Here is a 14133-nt window from a genome sequence, read left to right as displayed (position 1 = left end):
TTACAACTCTGCATCTTTTGGAGTTGAATTAGCTTTGGTATCTATTTTTGTATTTGTTTAAATATATATTTATATTTTACTAAAGAGGGGAAAGGGACCGGTGTGTGCCAAAATGTTTGTAGCAGCTCTTTTCGTAGTGGCTAGAAACTGGAAGTTGAATGGATGTCCATCAATGGGAGAATGGTTGGATAAATTATGGTATATGAATGTTATGGAATATTATGTAAGAAATGACCAGCAGGAGGAATACAGAGAGGCTTGGAGAGACTTGCATGAACTGATGCTGAGTGAAATGAACAGAACCAGAAGATCGCTGTACACTTCAATGCTGTATGAAGATGTATTCTGATGGAAGTGGATATCTTCAACATAAAGAAGATCCAACTCACTTTCAGCTGATCAATGGTGGATAGAAACAACTACACCCAGAGAAGGAACACTGGGAAGTGAATGTAAATTGTTAGCACTACTGTCTATCTACCCAGGTTACTTATATCTTCGGAATCCAATACTTAACGTGCAACAAGAAAATTGGATTTACACACATATATTGTATCTAGGTTATACTGTAACACATTTAATATGTATGGGATTGCCTGTCATCTAGGGGAGGGAATAGAGGGAGGAAGGGGAAAATCTGGAAAAATAAATACAAGGGATAATGTTATAAAAAAATTACTCATGTATATATACAGTCAAAAAAATTTATAATTATAAAATTAATAAATAAATATACACGTATATTTTTATCTTTTTTTCTTTTGCTGAGGCAATTGGGGTTAAGTGACTTGCCCAGGATCATACAGCTAGGAAGTGCTAAGTGTCTGAGGTCAAATTTGCACTCAGGTCCTTCTGACTTAAGGGCTGGTGCTCTACCCAATGTGCTGTCTGTCTTTTTGTGCCCACCAGGACTGGACAAATGACTCACTGTAAGGTTTTTGACTCTCCTTATCAGGCTTTGCTATGGAGATCTTTTGTATCGGGACATTGTATCTTGAGCTGGCAGTAGGGCCCTGCCTGGTGTGTTGGTGGCTTCTATCTCTTTGGGGATTTTGAAACAGACTGGGGAACTTTTGTTGGGTATAATGGAGCTTAGTGCCTGGCACTGCTTAGTAAGTGCTTTTAAATTAATTAGAATGGGCAGTTCTTTTTATTTTTTTGTTTTTTGGGGGAGTTTTACATATATGTGTATATATGTATTCTTTTTTTATATACTTCTATATGAGTCATATTGGGAGAGAAAAATTGGAACAAAAGGGAAAAACCATGAGAAAGGAAAAAAAAAGAAGGAAAAGAAAGGTGAGAATAGGATGCTTTGATTTCCATTCTTTCTCCATAGTTCTCTCTGAATGCAGGTGGCATTTTCCATCCAAAGATTATTGGAATTGCCGCGGATCACTGAATTGCTGAGAAGAGCCAAGTCTATCATAGTTGATCATTACACGATCTTGTTGCTTTGTATAGTGTTTTCCTAGTTCTATTTGATTCCTGCGTTAGTTCATGTAAATCTTTCCAAGCTTTTTGTAAAATCAGCTTGTTCGTCATTTTTTATAGAACAATAATATTCCATCACTTATATCGCCATTCTCCAACTGATGGACAGCCACTCAGTCTCCAGTTCCTTGCCACTACAAAAAAAGCTGCCATGAACATTTCTGCACGTGTGGTTCCCTTTCCCTCTTTTATAATTTCTTTGGCATACAGGCCCAATAGTGGCATGCTGGAGCAAAGGGTATACACAATTTAATAGCCCTTTGGACAAAGGGGGGATTTCTTTTCTAGATGATGTGAGAGAAGGCTGATGCCTTCCAGCTTTCAATTTGTGTGACTCTAGAATATTGGTTGTGAATGAGGCACTCGGCTTGACCCTAAATATGCAAAAGCAAAATGAAGTAAGCATAATAACAATAAAAGCTAACATTTATGTAGCGTCCACTGAATGCCAGATACTCATTTGAGTCTCACAGCCACCCTGGGACTAGGTGCTGTTATTATACCCATTTCACAGTTGAGGGAACTGAGGCAGAATGTTGTGATTTGTCCAGGCTCATATAGCTAATGTCTGCGACTGGATTTGAATTCAGGTCTTAACTCCAAACTCAGATTATTTCCACTTTATGCTGTATTTATCTTGTTGGTACATAGCTGTTTGTATTATCTCCCCCATTAGACTGTGACTCTTTGAGAACAGGGATTGCTTTTTGCATTTCTTCTTATCCCCAGAACTTAGTGCCTGGCACAAAGTAGATGCTGACTGATCAATCCACTCAGCATTTTACAGTGAAAATCACAGCAAGCCCCATAGGAGACTTGTTCCTTATAGAATGTGTGGACCTATATGGCTTCTCCAGTCCCTTTCAGCTTTATATTACTGATCTGATCTGAGTATTCCCTTTGTCTTTCTCCAGTTCCAAGAAAAAGAAAGTTTTAGTTACTTTTCCTTTACATTCTTTGGTCCCATTTGAGGGAGCAAGAGCAGCCATGGGTCCCTTTTACATAGTATTAGCCAGTTATCTGGGGCAGCATTGGAGAAGAAAATAGTTTGGACGAGAGGGATGTGGAAGGTTGTTCTTGACAAGAGGACAGCCTTAGGGAGAGCAGAGAAGGCTTGAATATTGTGACCTGACAGAAGTAGGAGTGAAGGCATGGCAGCAGGTGAGCAGGACCAGAGCCAGCCCTTTTCACAGGAGCGGGAAGGGGGGGGGGGGGAGGCAGAGGGGGCCTGGGGGCGATGGAGGCCAAGGCCAGGGAGTCAGGGAAGGCCTCAGCTGGCAGAAACTTGAAGCATCCTTTGCCTCCTAATTCTTCCTTTCTCTTTAAACTCTTGCTTAATTATTTCAGGAAAACTATTTATGGGAAATCTTCACTTTTGAAGTGAAATTAGAGAGCATCTATGTCAAAATGCAAAGCAATGCCCCTGTCACACAGGGAGAAGCCAGTGTGAATCCTGCCTTTCCTGCTCACTAGTTGTGAGCTAATGGGCTCGTCTTTCAAATGAAACAAATATTTGCTCATAGTACCCATCAACCCTCCAAGCTTTTGAAAGTGCCGAGGAATTCCTTTAAACATCTCTACAAAAGCCATCCCATCACTTCCCCTGATTAAGCTTTCTTTTAATCAAATCCCTGAAATAAGCATTTGTTTGTAATGGACCACTCTTGGAGCAACCTGATTCTGCTATTTTTCATTTCTAACAGGCTCTAGTTTTGTGGCCTTTCCTGATACTCTTGGTAACCCCTTTTGCACTTGAACAAGCTCATTGATTTTCGAATGCCAGTTTCCAAACGACTTTTTTGGAATTTGGAAGCCACCCACTGGGTTTGGGCTGGAGATAGTTGGGCCAGAATTTTAAACTCCTGTTTCCAGCTTGTGCTCTAGTAATTGGGTCAAGCTGTTCTATTTTGGCTGATGGAACTGCTTGTGTAAAGTAAGGGATCTCTCTTTAGCTCTTTAAAAACAAATCCAAAAATACATTGAAATATCCAGGAGGATGCTGGGGAGATCTTCAGCAACTTGTGTCTCTCTCAACCCATTATGAAGGTCTATAGTTTTCCACTTGGATATTTTTCTTTCTGGTCTCCTTGTGATGAGGAAGTCAACTAGAGTTGGAACTAGAGTCTATTAGAAATGAAAAGTAGCCGAGTAAGGTTGTTCCAAGAGTAGTCACTGTATATCAAACGCCAAGGATAGAAAAAGAGGTACCCTCAAGGTGCTTACAATTAATAACAGTTTCATCTCAGGAGGTAGAATGCAGCGGATGTGTGAAGGCTTGAAGAGAGAAGGTCTGGGGGTCTTTCCTTTCTCCTGCCCTGGAAGGCCATTTGTTATTTAGTCATTTGATTGTGGGTGACTCTTTGGGACTGACTTTTCTCAGCAGATAGGCTGGAGCAGCTCGTGGTTTTCTTTTCCAGTGGATTGTCTGGTGACTTGTCCATATGGCTGCCCATTGGGAGAGGCTGAGGGAGGGGAGGGTCATCCTGACTTCAGGCCCAGCACTGTGTCCCTGACGCTGTCTGCCTGCCTCCCCTCACCTGCAGCCTCTTCTGATTTGGTTTCAGATCTCAGGAGACCCTTTCATGGGACCCATAAGCTCTCAGTTCCCAGCTCTCATAGTCTGTCCTTCAGACTGTGTTCACCGGTTCCTCCCAGCTGCTCTTTACTTCGGGGCCCTCCCTTTAGCCCTAGAAGTTGATGCAGACTCACCCCTCACCATGGTGACACCCCAGTTGTTGACTCCTCTCTCTCCTTGATGAGGGGGAGATCCCTCTCATCAGCTGTCATAGGTTTTAATCACCATGGCTACGTGGCTCCTGATCTGTTACCTGCCCTTTTCTCTCCTTGGTGCACAGCCCCCATCACCAGCTGCCTCGGGATCGTTTCATTCTGGATGCCAAAAGCCGTGGCAAAGTTAAAATGTCCATAACAGGTCACTGTTTTCTTCTTCCAGAGTCACGAGGTGTTTCTGTCTAGAGGACGCCCATTTTTTCAGTCTCCCTGTTTCCTGTCTGATGGCTCCCGTATCTCCTCACTTGGCTTTGGACAATGTCCTCCCATTTGGGCCTCAGTCTGTCTCTCCAGCCTTCTCCGTTACATTCGTCTCTGCTGTTTTTGCCCTTTTCCTCCATCTCCTCAGCTTTACACTGGTTGTTACATGTGCACTTGCTATGTGCAGTTTTGGGGGCTGGGAATAGAAAAGTAGAGACTGTTCTTAGGAGCCCACTTTCTAAAGGGGAAAAGTTTTCAGATGGGGAATAAATAACATGGCCACACTGCCTGTCAAGAACTGGAGCCTTGTTTAATGTTGAACTGCCTTCAGCGACAGATCCTGTCAATTCTGCCTTCTTTTTAGCCACAGCTCTCAACCTCCCTATCAAAGTGCGTTCCTTCTCTGAGTCTTAGTTTCTTCATCTATAAAATGAAGTTTGTGCTAGAGGATTTCTAAGACCCTTTAGTCCTAGATCCTATGGCCATATATGTGCCTTTCTTTGAGCAAATCTCATAAAATGGAGCTTATGGGAATGTTAGAGACGAGTATTTCCCCTAGAATTCTACAGACCTGCTGATGAAGCCAGAAAAGGATTTTTTTTAACCTTCTTACAAGGGCATCTGAGTTAGTGAGCACCCATAAAATCAATAAGACATGCCTTTTTATGCTCTTTCTTGATTCTCCATTCCTGGGCATTGCAACCTATCCAGCATGCCTAATTCCCCCATGTGAGTGTGAATCCCTACCCTTTATTACATTTCCTATCTTATTTCTTATTCTAATTTATGGCTTTCTTCTATAAACCCTTTAGATTTCAGTTTCCTTTCTCTGGATTTCTCTAATTTAAGTTTGGAACTCTGTGGAAACTAAACTCACCCAATTTTCATATAAAATAGACAAATTAAGGGATGATTTTTTTGTTTTTCAAAGGGATTTACCTACTTTAAATAGTGAATTTAAAACATAATTGAATTTGTAACATAATTGAACAGATATTAAACACCTACCATTTGCTGTGTGCCAGAAACATACAGATAAATCTTGCCCTTAGGGAACTTGCATTTTACTGCTTGTAAGATGTTAAGAGTATAATTCCTTACATTTTGTATACAGTCAGTGTCTGTGATGTCTACAAGCCAGATAAGACCCTTTGCCTCTGGGTTCTGACTCAGACCTTTCAGCGTTTCCGCACATTCCTCCTTTTCTGCAATCTTCCTCAGAAGGTGACTTCGGCCTGTCAGCAAGTGTGATTTGCTTAGCATGTGTGTGGCACCCTCCTGTGCTTTCGGGTATAAAAAAGGCAAACTGTAGCCTCTGCCCTGGAGGAGTTCCCATTCTAACGGAGAGACTACAGGCAAGAGCTGTGTGTGCACATGCAAGTTATGCAATGCGAACTGGAGGGATTGTCAGCAGCTGAATAGACATAGAAAGGCCACTTGCTGAAGGTGGGCTTTGCTCTGAACCCCGCTGGAACGCCAAGGAGGAGTTGGAGTCTAGAGGAAAACATGGGGAGGCACAGAGTGCCCAGGACTGTCGCCATAACTTTAAGGGCTGGACCTTCCAGAGCTGGCAAACGTGAATGTGTATTTAAGAGGGAGATGTCCTAGCCACAAAAACTGTGATGTGTACTAGATCTAGAAGCTTTAATTCAGGTTTTGTGGTGAAGAAATGGAGTATTCTGAGTTTGTGTTCCAGGCACATTAAATGTCAACCTGTCTGCCCTGGGAACTAGCCAGACAAATGAGGGGTTGTTCAATCCTAGTTAACTGTTGGCTATGACTGGTTGGTATAGGTACTCACTTCTTTGTCTCCTGCTTCTTTATGAAAAGTGACTCCTGGGACATTTTGCAGATCTCAAAAGTTGGTTAATTCTTCCCTGAGGTTCTGTTCTCTTTGAAAGTTAACCTCTTTAGATATTTAAGAAATTGCAAACAACACTTTTTAGATTGCTATCGAGGTCCTTGTAGGCCAGTTTCTTTTTTTAACATTTGGTTCACTCCTTGTATGGTCAAAAGGATCAGGTGAAAACATTTTATTAGTTCCCAAAAAACTTGTGTCATAACTCCTTTCTATGTAACTTTTGCCCAACTTTTTAATTTAGACTAAAAGATATTTTGTGATATCAAATCTGTTCTCCTTTTTCCCTCTCTTCTTTCCCTCCTCCCCATTTTTGGGCTAATTTTTTCCTAATTGAATTTGAAACATTACATACACTTTGTTCTTTCTCATTTAATATTTGTACATTTGCAAGATACTGTACATAACAAAGACCTCCGCTTGCTCTGGTGCAGTTCTGAGCTTGCATTCTGTTGGATTCAGCTTGGGGGGGGGGGGGACTGCCTTAATAAAGGGAGGCAGCAGGGATAACCATCAGATGTTGCAATTTGGTCCAGCAGGAAGCCCGAATATTAATATTGGGTTAAATGCTGCTTCTTCCACTTAATCATCATCATTAAGTATTGAAGAGAACTGAGGTCTGAAAGCATCTTGCAAATCATTCACCTTTCTTTGGGTATCCTTGAGAGGAAGAGGAAGATTACTAGGACAGCACCTCTGTTTTGCAGAGTAGACAAGTTTGGCTTCCTAGTTGTGAACATTTAGGGAGGTGATGTCTGGAAAGCAAGATCTCCAAGTGGCCTGCTGCTGCTTTCACCGTCAGTACAAATCGGGCTGCGATTTGTGCTAGGGATGCTCAGAGGGGGAGGCCAGGGCAGGCAGGGTTCCTAGAGAAGCCAAGCGGGAAGGTTTTCTATGGGAGGAGACTGGGGCTGCTTCCCTGCCCTCCCTTTTGCCTCTGAATGATTGAAAAGCATTTATGAAGCCCCTGCTATCGGCTAAACACTGAGGATACTCAGGGATCTTGTCAGGGAACCCATTGTGTGATGGGGGACATTTCTGGGGCAGACCCATTGCAAAGGCTCCAGTGGTCCTCAGAGCACCGTGGCAAGGGCTAATCCTCACCACTGTTATTTTTCATGAAGAGCCATCTTTTTCTCATGTTGAGGGTTTCTCATGGCCAGGTTTCTTTTGTGGTTGTGGCTGTTGAGGTGTCAGGAAGGCCTGTGGGGGCAGGTGCCAATTCTCATCTCCTTTGGTTGTGGTCAGGGTGGCAAATAGCTGTTCTCTCCTTAAGAAAGCCTTTCTCTTTCAGTTAAGCCGGCCTGCTGCGGGGGTGGTGGTTCCTAGTGGTGTCAGGCCTGGTGGGCTCTAGCCCCTTTTCCACAATAGTTGCTCCCTTTGATAATCACGTGGGAACGTAGAAGGCATGGTTACTCGTGGAGCCCTTGGGCTTACTTTATCTTCCCGTGGGTAGTAGTTGGGCAGTAACTGGTATCTTTCTTAGCTTAACAAAGTACCTGGTTCATAGTAGGTCCACATTGACTTGACTTAATGGTTGATGGCTGTGATGGAGACTTGCTCCACCTAATATACAGTCTATTTTAGCTCTTAAAGGCCATCTACGGGAGATGGTGAACCCCTCCAAGTTCTCCCAACATTTCTCTCCCAACAACTTTAGAATAGCACAGAAAATTGAACTCTGCAGCAGCATAACCAACAAAAAGGTTGGAGCTAGACAATTTTCCAGCCCAGATACATTTAAGAGGTCAAAAAGAAAAGTCTGCGACATTGGGGTGGGGTTTGGCCCAGAGTGCAGATGATAGCCCCAGCTGTGAATTTTGGAGGGGGCCACAGCAACCTTGGAAGCTTTTAGCTTGGAGCCAAATATCAGAAAACTGGTCAAAAAAAGATTAGAGGGCCTCCCGCTCGGGGCCTGGATGCTGCCTGACAAGGCTCCCTGGGCGAAGTTCTGGGGTGGAAGTTATGAGGTGAGCAGGGGTCCTGCTCCTAGTCCCAGGGCAGAGAGGACCAGATTAGAGCATAGACCAGGGGAGCAGTGACCTCACTTCTCTTCAGTTCACACTACCTGGGAAGCACCAGTAAAGCAAAGAACCCTCCAGAATTATCTGGGAAGACAGCATTGTGAGAAAGCCTGGAGCTTGGGGCAATGCTCCTCATCCCCAGGTCCAAGTCAGCAGAGCCCAGCTGAAACCTAAGTTGAAGTCAAGAAATATCTTGGAGAAATAAGTAAATGGCAATAACTACAAAAGAGAATCTGATCGTGAAAAGCTGCCATCGGGAGAGGGAATATCAAGACAAAAACTCAAAAGACAACATGAAAACAAATATAAGCAAGGTCTCAGCAGGAATTTCTGGAAGAAGTAAAGGAAGAGCATAACAGTAATTTTTGATAATCAAATAAGAGTGGTGGAGGAAAATTTCAGTGCAAGAAATTATGAAAAGAAAGCTAACAACTTAGTAAAAGAGAAAAACAAGATACTAAAGGAAATAACACCTTAAAAACCAGAATTGGCCAAGTGGAAAAAGAGGTACAAAAGCTCATTAAAGAAAATAATTCTTTAATAAATAGAAATGGGCAAGTAGAAACTAATGACTCCATTGAGCACCAAGAAATAATAAAAGTCAAAAGAAGAAAATGTGAAATATTTAAAAATATATATTAGAAAAACAGCTGACCTGGAAAATAGGTCAAAAATAGCAAATTTAATAATTATTGGACTCTTGGACCTAAGATGGCAGAGTGGGCCAGGACTATAACTCTACCAAATTCACCTCCAATAACTAAAAATGACTTAGTAATAAAGTGGGGTGGAGAAGGAGGGTCTTGGTGCTGATGTTACTCTGAGATCTGCCAAGGGGATCTGGGCTGAGACCATAGGGGGTGGGGAGAAGGAGGTTCACCTCCTTAGCTGGTGATGTTCTGAGGCCTGCGGGGGAGTGTCAGGGGAGGAGGCATAGCTGCCCTGATGCCTACTATTGCACCAAGACCTCAGGGTTTAGATATAATGGTGATAATCATAAGCAAATTAAGGGAGCATAAAAAATTTTACCTGTCTGATCTTTGGATAAGGAAAGAGTTTATGCTTAACCACAAGGGAGGACCATAGAAAATAAAATGGGTAAATTTTGATCACATGAAATTAAAAAGATTTTGTACAAACAAAAAACTGATGGAGCTAAGATTAGAAGGAGAGCAGGAAACTAAAAAAAAAATAATTACAGAAATTTTTTTTGATCAGGACCTCATTTCTCAAATATTTATTGAACTGAGTCAAATTTATAAAAATGAGTAATTCCCCAGTTGATAAATGGTCAAATGATGTGAACAGGCAGTTTTCAGAAGAAGAAATCAAAACTACCTACAATCATTTTAAAATGCTCTAAATCACTTTTGATTAGAGAAATGCAAATCAAAATAACTCGGAGGCACCATTTCAACCTGTCAGATTTGCTAAACTGACTGAAAAAAAGAAAATGGCAAGTGCTGGAGGAATGTAGAAAAATGTGCCATTTGGTATTTTGGACTCTATTCATTATGAAGAATTGAAAAGAATTAAAATGGGGAATTGAAACTATGCCCAAAAGGCTATTTCACTGTGATGCAATAATACAACTACTACATCTGCATCTCAAAAAGATCAAAGAAAAGGACATATATAAAGGGTAAATATAGAAATATTTATAGTATCTCTTTTTGTGATAGTAAAGAATTTAAAGGAATACCCATCCATTGGGGAATGGCTAAACAAGTTGCTATATATAATTATGTTGGAATACTCTTGTGCTAGAAGAAATGATGAACAAGTTGTTTTTTAGAAAAATCTGGAAGGATCTATATGAATTGATGCAAAGTCAGGTGATTATACACAGTACTAACAGTATTGTATAATGAACAAAGCTGAAAGAATTAGCTGCTCTTATTAATACTGAGTCAAGATAATTCTGGGGACTCATGGTAAATTTTGCAATCCACCTCTGGAGAGATGAACTCTTGAGTAAATTTAAGCATAACTTTTTTTTTTTTTTTTTTTTTTTGGATAACTTGCTAATGTAGAAATAGTATTATTTAGAATAGTATTATTATTTCTACATTAGCATTGCATAATTTCACATATATAATCGATTTTAAAATAGAAAGTTTAAAAATTTTTAAAAGAATAAGAAACAAATTTATTTAAAAAAAGATGATCTGCAGGAACTCTTGCCTTATGAATAGAATCATGTGCATTATAAGAAGTCTTCAGATGCCTTGATCCTAAAACTTACAGGAAACTTAGACCCAATGTAATTTAAATTCCTTTTACAGATAAGGAAATTGAGGCAGGCCCAAAGAGATAGTGAATTTACTGGAGTCACATGAGAATTGTTTACATTTATCATTTGCAAACTACCCTTCAGAAGAAGCTTTCCAAATACGGAAATATAAAAATAGACATCCTTCCTCTTTATCTTGTGTTTTGCCATCTTTGTTTTTCTTTGTAAGGAACCTATTAAGGGTTAGCTCACTGGCCCTCTAGTAAAGAATGCTGTTTTGATCTGATTTGTTGAGTTGTGTAACATGGAAAAGACACGGTTTGGACTTCCCGTTCCTCTTCTTCCTCTTCACCGTTGTTCCAGATCGGGACTTCAGTTTTTCATGAGTTGCATTGCTCTCCCTATTTCAGTAAAGAAATGCAGAGTTGCATGGGTTGGCAGAATTCAATGTAGTATTTTCTGGTATTGATGACTCAGGAGGTGGGGAAGGGGTAGCTATTTCCCCTCTCTGCTTATCACTAGTCTAGTTGCTGTTATTTCTGAGTAACACTGCTGTGGGTTTATGTTGCAATGACTCTAAACTATGCAGTTTTTATTTCAAATTTCTCCCGAAGAAGATACTTCTTTTCTTTGCAAGATGTGGGGAAGACAGGTCTGCAAATGTGGAACATGGAACATATGGTCAGGCTTTTTCAGTATGCTAATTAGTTGTGGGACTTTTTCTCTCCTTTTTGTTTTAAGGAGAATAGGCAAAGGATTTCAGGGAGTAATTTAGGCAATCTAAAGTAAAAAAAAAAAACTTTTTCATGAATGATTATGTTGACAAAGCACATTCAGGTTTACAAAGCTCTTTCCTCAAAGCCTTCTTGGAAGCCTGTGAGCCTTCTCTGCTTCCTTTTACTACTTCATGTGGTGGTGTAAAAGTCAGGTTTTTGCTGCCTATAGTCAGATCTGAGGATCCAGGCCTCTGCTGCCCTGCAGGCTCCTCTCTCCAGCTGCCTCCTGTCCAGGACCGAAGGCAGCCTAGACTGTGTAGAGGAGCACCACTCTCCGAGTCCTACAGCTCCTCTCTCCGGGGTCGTCCGCAGTTTGTCACTGTCTCCTTGCCCAGCTCTAGTCCGCCCGGGCAGTGTCCCCTTATTCAGTTCCCGTTCTCCCCCTGGACACCGCGGGGGGGTCCTCATCACCTCCCACCTTTGCTGCTGCTGTAACCTGGCAGAGACTCACTCCGTGTCACAGCTCTGGCCATGTCATCTCCGAGTTGGCAAACTTCAGTCACTCCCTCTCATCGCCAGGATCAGATGTCAGGTCCTCCGCTGGCACTCAAAGCCCCCCCCAGCCCTTCCAGCCTTTTTATGCTTTATCCCCCAGACTCCAGACTCTGTGACACTGTGCCCAGTCCCCAGGCCCGGAGTGTTCCAACTCCTGCCTCTGCCTCCTTTCTTCCCCGAAGCCCCAGCCCTCAGTGAGCCTTTCCTCCTCCCTTTTAATGGGAGCCTTTCCCTCTGCCGGTCATCTCCAGCCCATCTTGGTAGAGCTGGTTTTTTAGAGTAGTTGGCTGCTGTCTCCCTTCTCAGCTGCGGGTTTCTGGACAACAGGGACATTTTTTTGTGTCCTCAGTGCCTCGCACAAAGTCAGAGCTTAATAGATACTGACTGACTACAGGTCTTATCATCCCATTTTGCAGCTGAGGAAAGTGTGGCTCAGAGAGGTTCAGTGACCTTGCCAGGTCCTCTGAGGGTGACTCCTGTCTTGTCCACGGCTCCCTGGACACTGACTCTTCCCAGTCCAAGTTTCATCAGTCAGACTTTACCTCGCAATAGTGTTTGTTGTGAGGATCAGGTGACACAGTGTGAGGTGCTTTGTAAATCCTCAACCGCCAGATAAGTGTTAGTTCTTGCTGTGACAGCTTTTCCTAAATGACTAGTTTCATGAACTTCACCGTTAAAAGGCAGAGTGTGTAAATGTCCAGGCTTTCCCCTTCTGAAGCTTCTCCTCCTTCGTCTTTGTCTCTCAGAGGAAGAAAAGGGAGTGGGAGCAGGAGCAGGAGCAGGAGCAGAGTGGCCTTCTGCCGTCCTCTGCCTTTAGAGAGCCATGGCCGGATGGTCTGACCCTGCACTGACTGGCTCCGTTTCATAGAGTCCTCACTGGAGGTTGAGAGGAAGAGGCAGTTTGTTGCTAGGGAGAGAATGCTGGATGTTCCTACATAATGATAAGAAATCCCACCTATGAGGATGTTAGAGAGGAGTGGCTGGACCAAGTAAGCTGGAGCCCGTGTTTGGCTGGAAGCCCTGCATTCAGCCCACATTCCTTGCCCTGGGGATCCTCAGCCTTCGCAGTCTGGCTCTAGCTCCCCTTCCCAGCTGGCCATTCAGCATGAGATTGCCCTTCATTTACTCTGTGCTCCCCCCAGCTGCGGGGGATCTTTCCCACCTTAGGATCTTGCCTCGCTTGGATAATGTCCTTCTGCTGTCTGGCCGGTAGAAACCCTTCCCATCACTCAGAGCTGCTTCTCTGATGCTTTTGCCCTTAGCATTCCCTTTCACTCAGAAACTGTTCTTTATTTCTTATAGATGTTTACAACTTGTATATTCTATTTAGGAGAAAGAAAACTTGTATAGAAATAAGCTCGTTGAGGTTAGGGACAATAGTATTTATTTTTATAGACTGTGAGAGCTGCCTAGGAGAGGGTGAATGATGTGCTAAGATCACACAGTATACTTATTAGTGAGATTTGAATTCAGGGCTTGTCTCTAAGGCCAGCTCTATCTACTAGGTCAAGCTTCGTCTTTCATAGTAACATTTGATGAGGTTCGGCGCAGGGCAGAGAGTTGTGGGAATCCCTTCTGGTCGGCCCCAGGTCCTTCGTAAAAGAATTTGTGAACCTGAAAAGTTAGACAGGCCAAAGAAGTTTGTTGTTGGAATTGAGAAACCAGCCTTTGCTAGGACTTCCTCAGAGGCAAGGTAAAGTCCTAGCAGAGAAATCCTAACAGAGGTAAAGAGGGCTGTGGTCCTGTTAGGGACCTGAAGAGGGATTAATGCTGAAAAGAGACTGTCCTCTCAGCAGGCAGAGGGTCCTCAAAGGCAGCTCTGCAAGAGAGAAGAGAAAGGTTCCCTGGCATGATTCCTGCTTTTGGCCCTCTGCAAGGAGTGAGCCCCAAGTTGCCCCTTTTTATAATTTGAGACTTTAGCTAGGGGTTGGGTGCAGTTTGAGTTGACATAGAAGTTTTCCATTTGAATGAGTGTCCCTAGACTAATCTCCAACTCAATAGAGTTGGATAGAAATCTAGATCTCCAGCTCTAAGTAAGAGTGGTCCTGGACTCAACTAGTCCCACTGCGGTAACAGAATGAAACCACTTTATCTTGATTCCCTGAGGAGGGTCTCTCTGGGGAGAGCTTTGCTGAGGGAGTTTCCCAAGCGTTTCCCCCAAAGTCAGAAAGACAGTTTCAGTGTTCCCCACATCATATTCAGTAGATGGAAAAGAAGTGAACTTCTACAGATATTAGTTGTATACCCTGAAAAGTTTGGGAC

The 14133-nt window shown here is 42.7% G+C and overlaps 1 protein-coding gene across 9 annotated transcripts in view; it reads left to right on the top strand.

The window, feature by feature from the left end:
* The window catches only part of OSBPL9 (oxysterol binding protein like 9), a 127171-nt gene that overhangs the window by 6491 nt on the left and 106547 nt on the right, over nucleotides 1-14133 (top strand). The window lies entirely within an intron of this gene.

This window comes from Sminthopsis crassicaudata, chromosome 4 (assembly GCF_048593235.1).
Source record: "Sminthopsis crassicaudata isolate SCR6 chromosome 4, ASM4859323v1, whole genome shotgun sequence".
NCBI classification, from domain to species: Eukaryota; Metazoa; Chordata; class Mammalia; order Dasyuromorphia; family Dasyuridae; genus Sminthopsis; species Sminthopsis crassicaudata.
This window is presented reverse-complemented; position numbering and strand designations above follow the sequence as displayed.